General features: G+C 38.8%; 1 long non-coding RNA gene across 5 annotated transcripts in view; it reads left to right on the forward strand.

Moving 5' to 3' along the window:
* LOC130295413 (uncharacterized) overlaps positions 1-5,791 on the forward strand; it is a 70,038-nt gene extending 64,247 nt beyond the window's left edge. For 2 of the 5 annotated variants that reach the window (XR_008848821.1, XR_008848824.1), the window contains one exon: positions 5,625-5,791. This is a non-coding gene — a long non-coding RNA (uncharacterized LOC130295413). Of the gene's footprint in view, positions 1-2,668; positions 2,849-5,624 lie in introns of those variants that run through there. The other 3 variants (XR_008848822.1, XR_008848823.1, XR_008848825.1) reach the window with 2 other exon arrangements.
* Positions 5,792-6,000: the final 209 nt, after the last annotated feature.

Here is a 6,000-nt window from a genome sequence, read left to right on the forward strand (position 1 = left end):
CCGGCGTCTCCTGCTCTGGTCTGTGATCGAGCAGACCAGAGCAGAAGATCGCCGATAACACTAATCTGTTCTATGTCCTATACATAGAACAGATCAGTATTAGCAATCATGGTATTGCTATGAATAGTCCCCTATGGGGACTATTCAAGTGTAAAAAAAAAATGTAAAAGTAAAAGTAAAAAAAAAGTGAAAAATCCCCTCCCCCAATAAAAAAGTAAAACGTCCGTTTTTTCCTATTTTACCCCCAAAAAGCATAAAAAAATTTTTTTATAGACATATTTGGTATCTCCGCGTGCGTAAATGTCCGAACTATTAAAATAAAATGTTAATGATCCCGTACGGTGAACGGCGTGAACGAAAAAAAAAAAGTCCAAAATTCCTACTTTTTTAATACATTTTATTAAAAAAAATATATATAAAAAATGTATTAAAAGTTTTTTATGTGCAAATGTGGTATCAAAAAAAAGTACAGATCATGGCGCAAAAAATGAGCCCCCATACCGCCGCTTATACGGAAAAATAAAAAAGTTAGAGGTCATCAAAATAAAGGGATTATAAACGTACTAATTTGGTTAAAAAGTTTGTGATTTTTTTTAAGGGCAACAATAATAGAAAAGTATGTAATAATGGGTATAATTTTAATCGTATTGACCTTCACAATAAAGAACACACATCATTTTTACCATAAATTGTACGGCGTGAAAACGAAACCTTCCAAAATTACCAAAATTGTGTTTTTCGTCTTAATTTCCCCACAAAAATAGTGTTTTTTGGTTGCGCCATACATTTTATGATATAATGAGTTATGTCATTACAAAGGACAACTGGTCGTGCAAAAAACAAGCCCTCATACTAGTCTGTGGATGAAAATATAAAAGAGTTATGATTTTTAGAAGGCGAGGAGGAAAAAATGAAAACGTAAAAATTAAATTGTCTGAGTCCTTAAGGCCAAAATGGGCTGAGTCCTTAAGGGGTTAAGCATGTATGGGATAGGCATAAGGATATAAAAGCTTTAAGATAGAGAGCACTGTGGTCAGACTGGAAAGAACAACTCATCTTCCTGGGGAGCATACAGCAGCTGATAAGTACTGGAAAGAATAAGATTTTTAAATAGAAGTAATTAACATATCTGTTTTTAACTTTCTGTTGATTTTATTTTTATTTTTTTTGTCTCTGGAGCAAACCTGTGTGTATTTTCAAAAGATGCACTTTTGTAGAGTAAGTGCGAGGTACTGCAGCTCTTGCCTATTCACTTGAATAGAAAAATAAGGCAGAGCCTTGCACCACTTCTGCACTTCTCCACGTTTGCAAGCTCTATCTAACCTGCAGCCTATGAAAAGTACCCCATCCAATCAATACGCTATGTCTCTACGACGTATGAAAAGTTTTTTTTATTTTATTTAATTCACAGTGTCCATTTGAATATACTGTCATCTGTTTTCAGTGTTTTATTTCTACATACAAAATTTTTTTTTTTTTTTTGCAAATAGTCTCAACAATTGATTGTAATACAAGGTATTAGCAGTAGAGTGGGAAGTGCTTATGGGTGTATAGGGAGACGTATTAGCAGTAGAGAGGGAAGTGCTTATGAGTGTATATGAAGAGGTATTAGCAGTAGAGAGGGAAGTGCTCATGGGTGTATAATGAGAGGTATTAGAAGTAGAGAGGGAAGTGCTTATGGGTGTATAGGGAGGGGTATTAGCAGTAGAGAGGGAAATTCTCATGGGTGTAAAGGGAGAGGTATTAGCAGTAGAGAGGGAAGTGCTCATGGGTGTATAGGGAGAGGTATTAGCAGTAGAGAGGGAAGTGCTCATGGATGTAAAGGGAGAGGTATTAGCAGTAGAGAGGGAAGTGCTCATGTGTGTCTTGACAATTGATTGTAATACAAGGTATTAGCAGTAGAGTGGGAAGTGCTTATGGGTGTATAGGGAGAGGTATTAGCAGTAGAGAGGGAAGGGCTTATGGGTGTATAGGGAGAGCTATTAGCAGTAGAGAGGGAAGGGCTTATGGGTGTATAGGGAGAGCTATTAGCAATAGAGAGGGAAGTGCTTATGGGTGTATAGGGAGAGGTATTAGCAGTAGAGAGGGAAGTGCTTATGGGTGTATATGGAGAGGTATTAGCAGTAGAGAGGGAAGTGCTCATGGGTGTATAGGGAGAGGTATTAGAAGTAGAGAGGGAAGTGCTTATGGGTGTATAGGGAGAGGTATTAGCAGTAGAGAGGGAAATTCTCATGGGTGTAAAGGGAGAGGTATTAGCAGTAGAGAGGGAAGTGCTCATGTGTGTCTTGACAATTGTTTCAGATATCCCATCTTTTTGTGTGTACAACTTCACAGTCTATATGCTCCAGCTGCTGCTTACAAACAAACCCTGTGTGTGGATCTTGCTATTAAACTGATCTATGGCATCTATTGTCAGAGCAGGTAGGTGTTTCTCATTCACCGCACATTACACAGTTTATCCCCTAAGGGATTTCTGAGCTGGCATCTCCCCTTCTTTAGTATGTTATATACCCCTATAAGTAATTTTGAGCTATATCTTTTGCAGAAAAAGTAGCAGTTGCTAGGAACAAACTTCCAGCCAATGTGGTTGGTAAATCAACAGTATGTGAATGTAAACCTGCTCGGGATGTACATATATCTATCCTATCATAAAATAATTTCATTGCAGGCCAGAATATCGGGTGGGCTCTTTCTGCCATAATTTTCTATATTTCTACGAAGCCACAATAGAAAGAGATGAAAGGCACACGAATTCCCAGTACAGCAGAGAGAACAGTTTTACAGGGAACACCCACTGGGATCAAAGCCTGCAGTCCAAAAAGCAAATATGTCTTAAAAAGCAGCCATGGTGGAGTCACCAACAGTCCTTAGTTTGGTGGTTGGGGGGGGGGGTGTTATTGTGGGAACTAAGCCACATATGGAGTGAAATTTGGGAATTTTCCACCTGTTTTGGGGGAATTCCACCAGTTTTGGGCTGGATTTTGGGTTGTATGTAGCCCATAAACTGAACCTCTCCAGGTACAGAGATGCATATGTAAAAGTAATCACACACTGCGGATCTGCAGCGCATATCCTGCAGTGCTCTGCAACTGATATTAAATATAAACATTTGTTTTGCTGCAGAAAGACTGCACATTTTCTGAAGATCTGCAGCAAATCTGCAGTGTGTGAACATATCCTAAGGGCTCGTTCACACTATGAAAAATTAAGGAGTGATCCGCAAGGAATGTCCACATTCAATTCTGAGCATGTTCTACCTTGTGTCAGGTTCCCATTGACTTCAAAGGGTTTTCTTTCACTCAGAAATTTTTGACACAGATCCGAATTGCCGCTGTAAAATGAACATTGAACATGGCCTTAATAGACAAAAGCCATAAAGGCCATGTTCACACTGCAGAATTTTTGCAGAATGTCCACCCAGAAAATTTTTCCGCAAACAGCGTGCGCCAGCAGAACATTGCGGCACCAGGACTGCTCAGGAATGTGCCGCCTCTATAGACGGCAATGCATTTCTACGGAAATAATTGGCATGATGATTCTTTCTATGGTGGCATAGTTGGAAATTACGCTGTAGATTTCCATTGTGGAAATTCCACGATGCAACAGAATCCCATTAAAAGAATGGGTCTCTGCTGCAATGGAATTTCCGAGCGGAATACTTTTTGCCAGATGCCGCCCGAAAATTCTGCCGTGGGAACATGACCTAAGTGAATGGGACTTTGAATTCCGGTGCTAAATTGCACAGAAAATCCTGTGGGAAATAAGTGCCAATTCCACATGATTTCTGTTCCATTTTTACCAAGGAGCAGAGATAAAGAATTTCAGTAATGAAATTTCTGCGAGGAACATTTTCTGGCTAAATTCCCTAGTGTGAACATACTCTAAGGGTCTATTCACACGGCAGAATTTCCGCTTGCGGAATTCCGCCTCAAATTAATGCCCATAGACTTCTAAGGGATTCCGCACTCCCATTCACACTTCTGAATTTCCGCAAGCGGAAATTCAGAAGTGTGAATGGGAGTGCGGAATCCCATAGAAGTTTATGGGCTTTAAAGGGGTATTCCAGGAAAAAACTTTTATATATATATATATATATATATATATATATATATATATAAAAATTCCAGAAGAGCAGCACAACAATTTTCAGAAAAAACAATATAATGGTGCACGCTGGGTGTGTACCCTGGTGAGAGGTTCACATATACTAGAGAAAAACAAGAGACCAGCAGCACACAGAAATAAGGTGCAAAAAAGGTGAAAAATTTATTGCATCATCCCAGTGTACAAAAGAAGCGACGTTTCAGCGACCTCTCGTCCTCTCGACGAGAGGTCGCTGAAACGTCGCTTCTTTTGTACACTGGGATGATGCAATAAATTTTTCACCTTTTTTGCACCTTATTTCTGTGTGCTGCTGGTCTCTTGTTTTTTTCTATATATATATATATATATATATATATCAACTGGCTCCAGAAAGTTAAACAGATTTGTAAATAACTTCTATTAAAAAATCTTAATCCTTTCAATACTTATGAGCTGCTTAAGTTGAGTTGTTCTTTTCTGTCTAAGTGCTCTTTAATTTGAGGCGGAATGAAATTCCGCTGTGTAAATAGACCCTAAGTGCAGTTGGGGAAAACACTGCACTTAATGCAGCAGTTTTCATAAATTTTTTTGTTACATTTTATTTATTTATTCATTTTATTTAGTTAGTTAGATAGTTATTTATGTATGTATGTAATGTTTTAAGTTTTTTAACCAAACACCAGAAGTAACTATTAAATGAATGGAAAAATTTTACTTTAAAAACTGAAGTGGCCTTACCAACCCAAAAACGTTGTGTGTGAATCCAGCCGTACAGAGATGCACAAACTGATAAAAGTTTCTTAAACACCTACGGATTCTTTGCAGCGTATGCAGAACGGCGACAGATCAGATCTGTGCACATCACGTATCGGTCGGCTACTGTGCGGTGTCTAGTTAGCGGGTTGCATTGTGCACGCTTGCACCATCAGCACGAAGGGGGTCATCCATAAGATCAATCCCAAACTTTAGAAAATGTGTCTGCTTTTCAAGTTTAGCAGAGCGACTCTCAGAGCCTGATCTGTACGTCTTCCAGCTAAGCTATCAGCCTATCCCACCGCTCTCTGGGATTTCTAGTGAATTAATAATGTCAGTGATGAATATTCAAAAGTAGGCTGCTATTGTGCCTTCAAGCAGATAATTAATTATTCATTATGCATTTTATTCTCTGAATTAAAAAGCATAGGGCGCTGAGGGAAATAAAGCCTTGCTTCACTACAGGGGCACAGATTTCTACACTATCCCTTTAAGGATTATGACTCGGTATTTATGGTTGCTGAGCAACATAAATGCTTGGCAATTAGATCCTGGGTTGTCCCTGATGACTGATGGGATAATAAGCAGTAGTCAAGTATTAAGTTGACCTAGTAAAAGTCCCAAATGAATAAACCTGTGCAGGATGGCAGCTGGTGTCTTTAAATGAAACTTTGATATGAACACGTGTGGTTAAAATCCCATTTATGCAAAAATTGGGTTTGTGTCTTGCACAAGCTAATAATGAAACTGTAGATGATGGCCAAATTGATTTTTTTCCCAAACAATAGATTTTATTGGATTTTCAGTAGGAGAAGTTGATAAAGTTGGTGGCATCTGTAAAGCAATGGTTGGCCGACCTGTTGGGGCCCTGGTCTATAATGTAGGTATGAAGAAACAAAAGAGATGATGGAAGGCAGAACGGAGTGTCCAGGGTCTATTTATTACAGCTCTACAAGGCAAGTCATTCTCTAACAATATGTATTATACTCTAGAGCTGTACTCACTATTCTGCTGGTGAGGTCACTGTGCACATACATTACATTACATTACTTATCCTGTACTGATCCTGAGTTATATCCTGTATTATACTCCAGAGCTGTACTCACTATTCTGCTGGTGAGGTCACTGTGTACATACATTACATTACTTATCCTGTACTGATCC

Source organism: Hyla sarda, chromosome 11 (assembly GCF_029499605.1).
Source record: "Hyla sarda isolate aHylSar1 chromosome 11, aHylSar1.hap1, whole genome shotgun sequence".
Taxonomy (NCBI): Eukaryota; Metazoa; Chordata; class Amphibia; order Anura; family Hylidae; genus Hyla; species Hyla sarda.